Genomic DNA, 15,599 nt, shown 5'->3' with positions numbered 1-15,599 from the left:
TGAACATTATCCAAAACTCCATTTCTCAGACAAGCGTCAATTTGGGAGCTTGCACCCACTCCTTCCTTCTCAAATGTCTTGTAAAGGCTGTCGCACAATTTCAAATCACCGCCAATTTATGTTTTCCTCCATGGGTGCTCACGGGTGCACCCCCTCGAAAAACAAAACAAAAGTAGGCTAGTCAAAAAATGTTTGCATTTCAGAACCTTAGGAAATGGACACTGGGCAACACAAACACACACGCCTATTAACTTGATAGTAAAGCCGTAAAGTAGGCTCTTATCAACTCACTTCTCAAAACAGATAGGATTGGAGATGAGAGAGGTTGTGAAGAGCCAGGACATTCCCACCCCTAACTGCTACTGATTAGGACTGCTACTGATGGGTTTATAAACTGGAATATCAGTGTGATTACAGCATTGAATATCATAATACAGCAGGAAAAACGATGTGTCCGGCTGCAGAGCCACTGCAATTAAAAATGGCATCATATTAAAATACTCTTCAAGGCTAGAAAATGCTAATTATATGCAGATATTTAGTATGATTCATGTATTAATTTGGCATGCTGAGCAGTTATTAGGTGAGTGGGAGTAAGCAGCAGTTGCTAATGCCTAGCAAAGGCTAAAAACAGTATGGTGATGGGAAGCAAAAGCCGGCAATTTCCTTCAGTTACCCAGTGTGAGAGATGACCTTTTCACAGAGTCCCTGCCTGTGGCGCTAAGGAAGTGCACATATGATGGGGATTTGAACTTTAGCCCGCATGGAGCATGTGACATATGTATGCTGACTATTGGTGTCTCTACAGGCTAGCGCAAACACTGGCAGGCCACTGAGATGGAAAGAAACTAAGGAAAGAAAGGGGAGGCAGTTCTTCATCCAGATTTTGTTTCAGAGCAAAACCAAAATATGTCCTCCCACCTGGAGGACATTTGGATTGTACCATCAAATACACGGAGAACAGGGTCCTCGAAATGATCACTGCAACTCATCCTGTGAAAACAGTTGCAGAATGTCTTCTGTGGCTCTGGATGAGCTTTTTAAAGTCTGAAAAAATAACGTTCAACCTAAAACCTGTGTCACCAGGGGTTTAAAGGTGTGGCCGTTTACTAGGCAACATAGTGAACCAATGGTTAGCACTGGGGCCTCACAGCAGGAAGGTTCTGGGCTCGGAATCTAGGTCGTTCCGAGCCTTACTGTGTGGAGTTTGTATGTTCTCCCCATGTTTGCGTGGGTTTTCTCCGGGTGCTCCAGTTTCCGCCACCATCAAAAAAACATGTGACTTGATCAAGGCACTGGCTCAGATCTGGAGTTGGTCCCAGGGCACTGTAGAGCAGCAGCACGACGCACCACCAATCAACACGCAGCCGTGGTCACAGAGAGCAGTACACATCATTTTCCTCTACTTCACAGTTCATATTCTGTGTATTCATATTCTGTGCATACACAGCTTTCTTCTCTGGCGATTGTGACGCTTCAAGTGATCAACGCTACAAACAGAAAGTCTCCCCAGGTATTAGAAATACTGACACAGACCAGCGAGACCCACAGCAATACAATACAATTATGATATTACGTGAAAATAGGTTTGATTGAGGTGAGAAAAGGTTTCATCCAGGGTACGAACATCATTAACATTCAGCCAGAGTATGGACAGTACATGTGATTCTTGTGCTGCTGGATAGCGTGGGGAGGGAGCACAGACTTGAGAAAAGAACTGACAAGAACCACTGATGCACCACACACCATATCTTCTCTTCAATTTAGTAATTCCCTTTGATGACTAAGGGAACCCAGGAGACTTAAATGCATGCAAGGGTGACAAAGCTGCTGCAAGATTGAAGCAGTGAACCTTAGAGGCAACAACTACTTTTTTTTTTATCTAAGGCTTCTGTTTCAGTTCTCATTTTCATCTGGCTTCTGTTTTTCAGCAGAGAAAGCTCTGTGAAATACAGAAGCACAGTGTCTACCTATTATGAAAGACCTTTTAAAGCCAGAAATAGGCTCCATCCCTGACTGAGCAGCACTTTGACAAACGGACAGGTAGCTGAGGTCAGTGTAGCATACAGTACCTGACACAGCTGGCTCTCGTCCAAGGCAATATGGGCTCCGTCTCTTCATACCAGCTCTGTGAGGAAAAAAAGACAGAGCCAGGTCAGGAAAAGTGATATATTTTAAGAAAGGAAATTGGAAAGAGGAAAAGAGATTAGATGATGCTGCGAAGACGCGGGGAGTATGTGTGGCTTTAAGGCTTTTAATGATCTTCCAAAACAATTTTACTTTTCAAATAAACATCTTGTACGGAGGCTAAAACATCACTGTGAATCTGTAAAAAGCATCTCGAACATGAATAAATGAATACAGTTGAAAGTTGAACCCATTCCGTCAGAAAATTAAACAAGGATTTAGAAGTGTATGCTTTTAAATAGCAGATCCACATATGATTTCCTTCATACGAACTGCATAAAAGCTCGACTCAACCCAAATGTTGCTTGACACAAACCATGAGGTTAGTTGTAAGTGTAATCAGCCGATGGCTCATCAGTATGCTGCAGCTACCGCTGCTATCTAACTATAGAAACAAACAGGGGGAGAAGGTGGAGGGATCTATTGATGTGTGCTCTTTTATGAACATTTATCATTCAAGACTCACTTACGCCCAGAAAAGGTCAAATGAAATTCTCTCATATCAAAATGAGTTTTTCACTTGATTAATAAGCTTCCGTGGCAGATGCTCGCTCACACACACACACACACACACACACACACACACACACACACACACACACACACACACACACACACACACACACACACACACACACACACACACACACACACACACACACACACACACACACACACACACACACACACACACACACACACACACACACACACACACACACACACACACACACACACACACACACACACACACTTAAGAGGTAAACGAAGATTTCAGACACTCACGAATCATCGTCATTGCATTGTTGGATTGTCAGCAGAACGTCTACACTACTTCTTTTGTTCTGTGCAAATGTCTCAAAGTACTATATAGTGGATCAATTTCACACTCAGACACTCAAATAAAATGACAATCAACATCATAGACCATACAGTGAACAGGGAGAGATATGGCCGCAGATTAAAACTCTACAGTAGAACTGGAACACTTTTTTTAAGGATAAACTGATTAATCATTTGGTTTTTGAAATGTCAAAAAAAAGCAGTGAAAACCAGCCATCAAAACCTCCAAGGCCAAAGTAACAGAATTAGATAGACAAGGAATTCCATTTTGATTTCATTTTCTATCATATCCAACCAACCCAAAAACATATGGTTTATATGAATATGAAACAGGGAAAAACATGGCAAATCCTCACATTAAGAGATGGTTCCAGATCATGCTCAGCTTTTCTGACTCAAAAGATTAATCAATGATCCAAAAAAGTTGCCATTTAATTTTGTGTTGATGGACAAATCAATTAGTCATCTAGTTGTTTCAGCGATGTTATAGTTGTTGATACTTCAGTCTTGACTGGAGGTGCAGACCAACAATGCCCCCCCCCCTCCCGGTCCCCGCTAAGCTACTAGTAAGGCAAAAAAAAAGGAAAAGGGAAAAGGCAAATAAAAGTCTAGACTGTCATGGTGTGACTATCTTCCATCATCAAGCTTAAGATGGAGAGAGGAACGCCATGTCAGGGTCAGGATGGAGCCCCGCCAGCGCTCCCGCTAACAGGCTGATAGCAGTGCACACTGGGTAATTGGGCAGAATTTCCTGCCCTTGGGCTTGAGTGGCATGTCTCGGTCGTGGCCTGAAGTCAGGTACCTGATGGGAGCTTAGCTACACGGAGCTGTCAGGCTCAGCTCCGGAGTAATCGCAGCCCTCCATTACCAAGGAGGCAGCTGATGAGCAATCACCTTACAAATTGGCTTAATATCTATGCAGAGAAACACTTTTTAATTAGTGTGTTACACATATGCTTTGGTGGCCTTGGCACAGTTCTTACTATAGAAGCTAATTCAAAATGTATTTCTCATGCATTTACCTCATTGTGGAAACATGCCTCAGTTCGACATTAACATAATGTTTCTGACGCTGGAAAAAGTGGTGCCATGTGGAATGCAGTACGCCCCCCCTGTCACTGTGCTAATCAGCACAATATGAATTATTGCCATCATTACGGTCGTGGGCTGAGAAATAACAATAGGTCTTAATTATTCAACAACGAGGAATAATAAGGGGAAAGAAAATGCACCTTTGGTCTATTCTGCCAACAATCGTTTGAGTTTGTATCTCTCTCCCCGTAGGGAGCAGAATGCCTCTGTTGTGGAAATCATTTCTGAGACCATGAGTGATGAGCTTGTTTCTCGCCCTGAATATACTCATTGTGCTGTTGTCTGTGAGAGCTCATTGCCAAAATCATAATAGCCCAATAAAAATGTGCTTTTAAAAATATTTCATTTCTGTTATAATTTTTAGTAAATTTAGAAAATTTTTAGGTGGCGATGTCAAACACATTAGAGTAGACTTTCCATGAGAGATAAAGGCTTTAGCTGAATCCACCAGTATGGCAGGGTTCTCTGACCTTTCAGAATGAGTTGCCAATCAAATTTCAGCGAGTCTTAACGGAGACATGAGCCTTACAGCAGACATGATTCAGAGCTATAAACTGCTGCCCTTCGAAAAGAAAATGAAGTAACAAAATGGGTGAGTACAGCTTAGAGATACGACTTCCACATAATAGAGACAAAAAAATGGCAATGGATTCATTGATGATGATTTCATCATGGATTAGGGTTATGCCGCCCATCGGCATCATTCCCTTACACACATAATGCCCTTAACGCATCAGCATGCAGAACTCTATATCTCTTTTCTTTCTTGTGGACACTTGTGGACGTGTGCGTGCATTAATAAGTTGAGTGAAAGTGGGTCAAGTTGTAAATTACTGCCCCTACCAGCAGGCGGCAGGATATCCATGTAATACTGTCAATTTACAGAGGGCATTTACATGTATGTCTGATCGTTTCTGTGTGAACTGTTAGCCCACAGTAGTAGAAAGAGATGTAAAATAAAAAGTGCATATGCTGGAGATCAACCCCCACTGCCGTTCAGTGTGTTCACCGTGACATGGGATACGAAATTCAAGGTTCCATTTCACTCCCTTGCTTTCTGGATTCTGGTCCAATTTAATTTCTACTACAGGTCCAGATCAAAAGAGTCTTTGCCGAAGCAAAGCAATACTCTGTTGCTTCACATCAACTATACTGCCAGCTTTACACAAAAATCTGCTTTCTTCCTTGGAGGTACAACATCTCTGAAAAAGCTTTTCGGTCTAGCACATTTTTTATGATTGCAGTAAGAAGATAAATAAGTAATACATTACTGGCCACTCCTTTGGGGCCTCAACAAGAAGGGTCTTTTAGCACCACTGACCACCTGAGGAGGAGACTCCATCTTGACTTAAAGTAAGACGCTGCAGGCAGAAACAATGGTTTGACTCTAATATGTCAACAAAACTTAAATAATTTTAAACCTGGCTCTAGCCGATGTTCAGATTTCTGTTCTGAATACACGCAAATGAGTAGAGTTTTAAATGATAATGCACCATTTGTAAATTTAAACATTCCAGAAATACCAAACATAATTGTCTAAATGTGAGTAATCAACGGGGGAAGTGTCATGTCGAGATCTATTAATTTATTGTACATTTGCATTTTACAATATCTTTTTTTAATCAATTCACCTGCAGTGTCTCCCCTTAAAGAGCAATGTTACACCCCGTTTCAGCGAGAACATTGCCCCAATGCTGACACATAAAGCCCCATGTGCGGCTCGGTTCTAAATTTTAATTATTGTGGAGCCGGGCCCACAGACAGACAATGAAAACAGGCAGGGACTGGGACAGTGTAATAATGTACTGGACACGTAATTTAAAAATGTTATGAAGTGGATTTTGTGTTCAGTCACTATTTAAATTGAAAGGGGTTTCAAGTTTGTGCAATATGTTGAGTGGACCTGACAAAAAGCTGGTCTTTATTCATGTTAAGAGGCCTTGCCTGCAGGAACATTGTATTAGGAATGGTGCATGAAGAATGGAATTAATTTCTATTTTAACTGAAAAGACCCACATCTAATTGGAAATGCCCTAGATCTTGATTACTCTAATCAGGCACCTGGAGTGCACGTCACACAATACAGTGTTGGGTTTTTAACTTTACCATAGCCTTTGATTGGTTGACCTTTTCAATATACCCAGCGTTATTAGAGCTCTAATTATGAGCCCCATTAGAATCTGAGATCCTGTCAATTAAGTAATTAAACACAAAGGTTTAGGTCTCTCCAAGACTCTCAGCCGTCATCATCGAAGCCAAATGTCAGCTCACGACAGAGGAAAGCCCATCTGTTATCACTCGGAGATAAAAAACAAACCTACTTCTGTTAAATCTCAAAGGAATTACAGTATTTGAAATTTTATTAAAATGCCAAAATACAGGGTTTTAGACATTTTAATGTAAGTCTAGTCCAACTAGTGTCAATTAGGGCCTCAAGTTAAGCGTTAACAGTCCTGTACTGTAGGCCTGGGCAGAGAATTGGATCTGTAAGCTTGGAGGAACATTCTTCTCTTCATATTCCTGGCTGAATAAAGTCATGGAGAGCTTTACACAAGAGATATCTATCTACACTATTCATAAAATGTACCACTTTATGCTTACATTTACATCTTATATTAAGTCGACATTAGACATCCCTCTTTATTTAGTCTTTGCTAGCTGTTGATGCATATAAAATGGCATCTCCTGTATCTACAGTATGTCCTCCTCCTGTTTCTCTCCTTCAGTGCTGAGAGAGCAGCTGCACTCAGGGAGAAATGGGTCACGTCTCCCTAGATCGCCTCTGTAACCTCTCAGTTCATAATGAGCATGCTTAATGAGCGTGACACTCACCATGCATTCCTCACCATGGAAGTGTGTCATCTTCATTGTGTTACATACATACATACATACATAACGTTTCACTAATGTGTTCCAGTCTACGGCACCTTGATTTCAGCTCTAAATGGGGTTTCCTTGGGGCCATTGAGCCTGGGGAGTGCTACTTTGGAGGCTGGGTGCAGCTGTCAGATGCATCTTTTCCTCAGGTTGTCAAAATGAGATCAGTGGAGTCTGACATATTGCAAGTGACACATGAATGAGCAAACAAATTATGTATCCCTCCCCGTTCAAACCTGGGCTTATTAGTGTGAAGTTTGAAAGTACTGCAAGTTTCAGACAACGCCAACACACAAATTAGACCAATTAGTTCATTTCTAGAAGTGATTTGGCCACAATCCAGTCAAACAGATGGATGAAGAGATGTAGGGGCCGGACAGACAAACCGTTTGTTAGCTCAGAGAGAGACAAATTTGAACAAGAGAGCTGTTGTGATTAAAAAAGGGTAACAACAAAAGATGTTGTTGACATGTGCTGGTTTGGGAATTTGTATTTTAAGTTTGTTGTTTTCCACACGGCCAAGGCCCAGGAGGCGGCTGGCTGATTTCAAAGTTTTTCAAAATCTTGTTTTACAAGCTGGACAACAGGGCCGTTCCGTGGTCGTGTGTCATGCTGTTGTTATCTTTGTAATTTCCTGATTAGTCTATGGTCTTCGCGGTAAACGTCACAACGCTTTGAAGTGTGGGTAATTCCTTTTGGTGAAGTCTGCATCGATGCAGACTCACGGGAAGGCCTCGGTAAGCACGCCCTTTGAATTGGACATTGGGACAACCCTAAGCTCTTACAAATTTTGCGAGAACACGCACCAAAGTCTGTGAGTGTGTGAGTCCGGACTGGGGGAATTGGGCCACAGACTAGCTACAGCTGGGGCAGCTGCGTGGGTTCAAGGAATTATAATTCTTGTTTTTTTTGTTAGTTATTCATTTGAAATTTATGTATGCATCGTGTCAAAAAAAAATGCTCCAAAACTTCCGCTGTGATATGGAAATGTAGTCAGAGGCCCATGTCGTTTTACTACCTCCGGGACAGGAGCTAGGCATTTCGTAGAGCGGACAGAAACACCTTGAATATGAACTGAATGTGAATGTCAAGGTCACCAGTGGGGAAAAAACAGTGTTTTCTTATAAGACACTTGAAGAGTGTTGCTTGAGGACTTTTGTCCAATGTTAATAGAGTATTGTAGAGAGAGAGAGTGAGAGAGTGAGAGTGAGACTATTCCCATAGGATAAGGAGAGATTTGTCTGTATTCCAATCAGAAAGGATTTCTTTTGTTCTGTGACAGTATAAAATCAATGTGCACACACTTCCCTGTGGGAGTTGTTGGGGAAAACTGATCTGGTGAGACCTTGAAACTTTTTCTCTAACTTCCCTGTAATTAATTACATAAACCTTTGCAATATACCATTTTAACCATTGCTGTGTTCTCTGTGTTTGTATATTGAGTCCTAAAGTGCATCACTGGAGAGGTCAGAAAATCTCCGTAAGACGTGTAAATGATGGGGATATTAAGAGCTAATTTCGGTTTCATTGACATTGTTCATACTGCTCAGAGAAATATATTAAAACACAAATCTCCGTTGGTTCTCTCCTTCGCTGTAAACATTGACTTACACTATTAATCTCGTCCAATATACAGAATAACAATAAGACTGATGCTTTACCAACTTTAGCTTGCATATGTTTGGGAACCAGATAGCTGATGTCAGCAATGAAATAGCACAAAAACAACGTAAAACTAGTATTACACTGGAATAATACGGCCACCGTAGGAATTAAAACGCGCTCGGAATGGGAGGGGCTAGAAAGTAATATTCAGTTGGTTGTCATATACAATTTCACCGCTAATGGGGAGAAATTCTTACATAATGCATTTACCATCACCTTCCACTACAGTCTCACACAAACCAGTAATTGAACAAATGCCCAAATTTGTGTATTTATTTAAATCGATTTCCTGTGTGCATCATACATCAGGCATGAGAACTTATACTTATGAATCCTAAGGTTAAGAGAATATAAGCTCAACAGATATAGTGACACGGTTTTATGGTGACATATTAGCATGATAACACTTTTTGACATATTGCCCAGCCCAAATAAATGTAGGACCTACTGTGCATTTTCCATTTTCTTGGAAGTTTACACACCTTCTCCATTTAACTAACATATGGAACATACAAGAAAAATTACTTTGGCCAAGGCCTAAGTGCACTGTTACATGACAAATGCATAAAGCTTTCAGGGATAGTGCAAAGCAAATATTTAGACTGTTGTAACTACAGGGAACGGAGCTTAAAGACTGCTGAGAGGAATATACAGCGATTGAGCTATAGGTGAAAGGATTACCCTGTTCTCTTTGGTTTTCATTATTGACTTTTCATTGAAGCCCCCCCGCCCCCCTTCCCCACCTCTTTGCCCCGTCAAAGGAATGGAGAGACAGGCCCTGGATGAGTGCACCTTTGATCTCTCTGAGGCGCCTCTGCTCCTCCTCCTCTCTTTCTCCCATCATCCTCCCTGTCCTCTCTGCTGGGGAGCTGTCAGAGTTCTGAAGGCTCGGTCTGTCCACTCTGCTCCCGCATCCACCCGACCATGTCTCCAGGCTCTTTCATCCTCACGCCCAATGCTTCAGAAAGCAGCTCTAGTCCCAGAAGGACCTCGCTACCACCCACTGTCTAGCCTCGCCTAAGTATCTGCCACCTGCCTTCCCTCAGTCCTCCGGTTTATCGCGGTTGGCTTTTTTTCTTTGAGTAAAAGCACAGCCATTAGTGAGGATTGAAGGGCCATTCCTCACTGTTAACAGCTAATTGTTGCAATTGCTCCATTGAAGCGCTGGCAGTGTATGAGCGCTAAGAACAACAAGGTGCCATGCTTGATCCTGCAACATTGATGAGGTCCATGCATTAAATGTGCATAAAAAATAGGTTAACACGTAATTTCTCTCCTTTTTTTGTTTATTTATGAGACTGTCAGCGCTGAAATGGCCAATCAATCCAGACCCAGTGGGAGGTGTTTCTATCATAGCTCAGCATTTGATTTAATCTTGTTATTTACACTATGTACCACAGGGTCCTTCTTTATCATTGCTCCACAGATTTTCTAGCAATATTTCACTTTAGAAGAACAGTTGGACTTGCAGCTCCCGTTGTGGGATTTGAGCGTGTCATCTCTCCAGCCCGGCATCTGTTATCTTCCCATGAAGAGATACAGCGACTGGCCCATGCTTCAACAATGCAATGAGCCGAGCTCACTTCAATCCCTTGTGCTATAACATATTCAATTAAATTCATAGTCTCCTCGCTAGTAATAGTGATGAATATGCAGGGTGTTAAATTCTTTGTGTTAGTCTAAAAAAAAAAAAAAGGAGACATTGGGGGTTGACAAAGCATGCCAGCTGATTGGATCCCTGGTTGCTGCAGGGCAAACTGGCAGAGGTTAATGTTGCAAGCAAGGACTATGTGTTCTGAAAAGAGACGTTTCTAAGTGCCCGAGCAACTGGCACCCCTATGCATCGCTCACATGGGTCACAGAGAAATCACACACATGGAGGAGATGACTTCCAAGGAAGATGCTTTACATAATAGTTTGGAAATGCAGTAAGATACAGATGACTGAAATGAGTCTGTGGCATCAGTGCCAAGGATCCACCTAGATACAATGCATCCTCATTCAAACAGTCTCTTTTAAAAACAAGTTGGCATTCATATAATAAACCTTTGTTTTCTGTGAGGTTTGCTCATACCAGTGTCTCAAATCGGGCTAACCAAACTCTCCTAACTGCACCATCTTTTCATTAATTGCTCATTCCAATTTGATAAATGCCACCAGTGTATGAGTAGGTTGCATGTTCATGAGATCTGATCATTAGTATCGTCAGCACCACAACTTTGTCAAAATCTTCCGTTTGCAGGTTGCAAATCAGCAACAGATAAAAAAAATAACAGTTACTGGAAAAATAAGGAAATGTTACTACAGTTACCAACAAAGTGTCATCACAGAGCTGTACCGTTACAGGAAAAGGACGAAATGGTTGATTTAAATGAACTATACATATGCAGGGATGCAACTATAGGGGCGGCTGTGGCTCAGTGGTAGAGCGGTTGCCTGCCAATCGGAAGGTTGGTGGTTTGATCCCCGCAGTCCCACGTCGAAGTGTCCTTGGGCAAGACACTGAACCCTTGATGAGTAGATGGCACCTTGTACGGCAGCCCCGGCCACAGTGTATGAATGTGTGTGAATGGTGAATGTATCCTGTAGATGTAAAAGCACTTTGAGTAGTCGTTAAGACTAGAAAAGCGCTATATAAATACAGCACATTTACATTTAACTAATAAATCATTTTAATTATCGTTTAATCGGCAATTTCTCAGAGTAGCATTTTCACATAAATGCATATTTGGTGCTGTCATTTTACCCATGATGCACTGGTTTGTTAATATGATTCAAGGGCAGCACAAAAACTGGAAATGGAAAAAGAAAAATTCCAGCACAGATGTTATGTGCAGAAGGACAAAGCCACCATTAGGATGGTGTAATTCAGTCATGCAAGGTAGCGTGACCTCACAGATGTTTAATTTCTTTAAAGTCCAAAAAGAAACCCTTTCTCCAGTAACTGTTAATTCCCAATTATTATTAATGACTGAATGTAAAGTCTGAACAATGTAAAGCTGGCTGACCATGACTCACACCTTGCCAAACATAGGAGGCAGCTAATGGTTGCCGGTTAGCTAATGGCAGCTTACACTCTACATAAATGGGTTTTGTTCACTCCTATTCTAAAGTCATCGCTTCTCTTTCAGCAAAGCCATTACGAGTTCTGAAGAATCGATGGCTTCAAATATGTGTAAAAACTAAAGTTGTGAACAGCTAACAAACTCTGGCGAGCTTAAATTGCTTTTCCCCAGATGGTCAGATAAAATGCTGACTGATGTAGCATTAGTCAACGTGTGCTACACTGAGGATAAGTGGGCATGGATAGATCATTAGTCCACAGAAGCTGAATTAACATTTGCAAGAACTATTTGTGCTGAGTGCCCCCATCCATCTTTGAAAAGGCACCTTTCCTGCTTTAGACAAACACAGGCAGCAATAGTGAAATAAACCACTGGATAAGGGTGGATGCTACTGATTTTAAGTTGCATTCCAAGTGTATAGGTGCAGCGGAAGCCATGCCTCATTACTGTAGCCATTTCAGTGACAAAAGTTGCTGTTAAAGATGCAAGGCAGCATTTCTTAATGGTCTGACATGATTCAAGACACACTTAATGTTTCCAGAGAATTGCAAGAACAATCCAACAGACTGTATAGAGGTTGCTTATATATACCAATATGTTACATCTGAATGTCTTTAGGCATCATCCTTTCACTCTTTTATGATCCTACTGTATGAGACTACAGTTGGATATAAAACTTGCTGGTTGATATTAAAAAAAAAGGGTAGAAATTCTGCCCATTTGGCTTTAATTTGGCTTGAGGTTGATGCATATTTAAAGCCATTAAAAAAGGGGTTACTGCATAAACTAGATAAGTGAACATCTGGATTGCCCCCTGGTGGCTGGCTACAGTACATGTCGTAAAGTACAATGGGGAAAAAGTAGAGATGACTTTTCCATTTCTATATACCATTTTGATATAGTCCATGCATAAAAGAGAAAGAAACCGTTTAAGCTGTTAAAGACATGGTTGGACTAGAAAAGGTCTTTGTGTTCAAAGACCTTTTCTAGTCTTTCTAGCCTTTTCTACTCATTCAGTAAACAAAGTCAATGGTGGAGTAAAAACTTAAACGGCAGGAAACATACTGCTCTTATGAATTACCACATCAAGATTTCATTTCTTCTCAGCCGTGAAAATCAATGACAGTAAGAGAGTGTGGGAGGCAGAGGCTGCCAGCACAGTGTCATGCAGACCGATGTCACCTTTACTGCACCCTGCACCCTGCACTGGGAGCGCTGCCAAAGTGCAGCATTTTACCGCTGATTCAGCCGGTCCTCAGCCTGGCAACCATGGTGATGTGCATCGGGGGATGCCTCTAAGTGTCATTAACTGGCAAGGATGAGGGCTGGTCGTGGCAGGGCACTGCCACATGCTTTTGCCAATACGCATACACGCACAGCAGTTGGCATGATGCGCAATAATAACAACAACACTAGAGATAATATAACTATGACTAGACATAATAGCAGCAGTGCAAGGTGGAAGAAGGACCACGATAGCAGCAGCAAAAATGATTTAGGTGCCACCACAATCCAAGTTCAGACAACAGTAGCTAGCTGCTGATTCATGGAAGAGGCCCCTGGCTGGACATGACTCTGGCATGCAAACATGTGGTTGACAGATAAAAGTGAAAGAAGGTGAAAGATAGACCTGGTTATGTTCCCTTTTGCTTTTAATTCACTAGTACTGAAAGGGTCTTCTCATTGAGTAGGTAGTTGTAATTGTAATTATCTTACAGGTTGTTTGATAAATTTGTATGATTGAATGTATGCTCATTCAGAGATAGCATTATGAAATGCTGAATGTCTTTACTGAATGGTGTTTTTCATTATGAAGATTTTTTGTTTCCCCGGCACAGTAGGGGGAACGAATAACAATAAACATTGGTATCAGTCCAGAATTTTACAATCGGTGCATCCCAGAGAGACACAGAGGAGGGTTAGAGATGACGGCAGGTTCTAACGGAGGAAGAAGTGCACGGGCATATCAGGAGCAAAACCCCAGAGAGATGGAGAGTAAGAATGCAACGCGAGGTGAGCAAGTGATAGAAAGAGTGGGAAGTAGATAAAAAAGGCATGCGAGTAAAGTCAGGCTGACTCATTCCCCGAAGCTCATCTGAAATTTCTCTTTCGTCTTCTGTTCTGTCTGCCGAGTCCACAATAACAGCACGTCCAAAAGACGGTCCATTCTTCACAGATGATAGATTCATGAAGAACTGCCTTTTTCTTTAGTTGAAGTCCTGGACGGTCTCTGTCTCAGGAGCAGATTTAAAATGAACACTGACGCCGATCTCATTGTGTTGGCTAAGAATTTATAAAGCTGTTGCTCCCGGCTCTACTGTACTGCGCTGCACATCACAATGCCCAACTTTCATGTTACAGGATTAGGAGGGATCAGTTTTCTGGATCAATAGGATTATAGCTGTCGTTAACCCCTCTGAGACGAAAGAACCACAACCTACAGAGAAAACAAAAGGGCTGTACAAATAATAAAAAAAAGTCTGTTGCAGGGTGGAAGGAGGACATCTCTGCCAGTACTTGGCACACCAAAACATACAGTTATTCCAAGCAGGAATAATCTGTGCTTGGAAGCAAACGAAAACTAAACTGCCCACGGCACAATATTAACAAAAGCACACTGGAAAAAAAAGCTCTTACTGTATTGTTCAAAGAGCCCACAAAGAAATATCACTCACTGTAATTGGCCTGCCTTTCTTCTACATCTACCTCTAAAGAGGCAGAGAAACATGCTTATATATGTGCACAGAGAATAGTGTTCTTCTTGACCTACACAATAACTGACTTCTTTGCAGGCCACATACGCGAGTCAGTACCTGCCGTCAAATCTACTTTGAGCTGCTTTCAGTCGTTGCATCCACTGGCAATGAGGCTGCTTAAAACGTACAGCTTGCGGGGAAGATACAGAGAAAGTGTGCACTCCTCAACAACCTTTACTTATCTGCTTGCACACCAACTCATTGAATTGCAGGAGAAGAAGGACGAAGAAGGAATGACGTCAACACAGGGGTGTAACGGTACACAGAAGTCACATTTCAGGTGCGAGTTTGGTACAGCTGACAAAGAAAAATCCAAAAAAAGAAAAGAAAAAAAAATCTTCTTAACCAAAAGGCAACAGGTCAGGATAGGCTTTAAAACTGAAAAACATCTCTTATGCCCTTAAATTGTAAACAATTGGATTATTATTTGGGGAAAAGAACACAGTTTATGTCCATTATCAACAAAGTTTGCAATGATCAATTCTGCTGCAGCGCTCATTATGAAATGCCAGGTGGATGCACTGGGACTGGTCTTCTGAAAATCTAGGCAACCCAATAAAACCAATATTTTACAGCCCTGCATTATAAAAACTAATGAAATGTGCTAAAGTAAACCACTGAATTATTCCTAAACCGTTCTATTAAACCAAATCCATTCTGTGGCTGTTGAGATTTGTATGCGGCTGCAAACGGGAATCACTTGAAGTTAACAAAATATGTCTTTATTAGGGCATGGCAGCCATATTTCTCTTTTAAACACAAGTTCAACTAAATGAAAGAAAACGACCCACAGAAATGTACAACTGTGCCCTGCAAAAAGACAGGGCCATAGGCCGATGGGAAACTGAATTGAAAAGTAAATAAAAGCCTAAAACACTCTGCTGCAATATCAGCATTGCATTGAACTCGTGACAACTTTGACTACATATTTCTTTTAGTTTACAACGCATTCTCACCCTGCCCCTTCTTTTTCTTCAGGAAGTGTGCTTTGAGAAGCAGAGAGCGTCGATGGGCTCAGGCGGTTTTGGGATTTTCGTGACAAATTGGCTGCAGATAGAAAACGCTCTCTCCGCCTCCATGGATGTAGACTACTGCTGCGTAATGAATTTAGTGA

At 41.6% G+C, this 15,599-nt stretch overlaps 1 protein-coding gene across 1 annotated transcript in view; it reads right to left on the bottom strand.

Moving 5' to 3' along the window:
* LOC116673841 (beta-1,3-galactosyltransferase 1) overlaps positions 1–15,599 on the bottom strand; it is a 91,763-nt gene that overhangs the window by 48,186 nt on the left and 27,978 nt on the right. The window contains exon 2 of the mRNA XM_032506186.1: positions 2,073–2,128. The gene's annotated coding sequence lies outside the window, so the exon portion shown is untranslated. The remainder of the gene's footprint in view (positions 1–2,072; positions 2,129–15,599) is intronic.

This window comes from Etheostoma spectabile, chromosome 24 (genome assembly GCF_008692095.1).
Source record: "Etheostoma spectabile isolate EspeVRDwgs_2016 chromosome 24, UIUC_Espe_1.0, whole genome shotgun sequence".
Lineage (NCBI taxonomy): Eukaryota > Metazoa > Chordata > Actinopteri > Perciformes > Percidae > Etheostoma > Etheostoma spectabile.
This window is presented reverse-complemented; position numbering and strand designations above follow the sequence as displayed.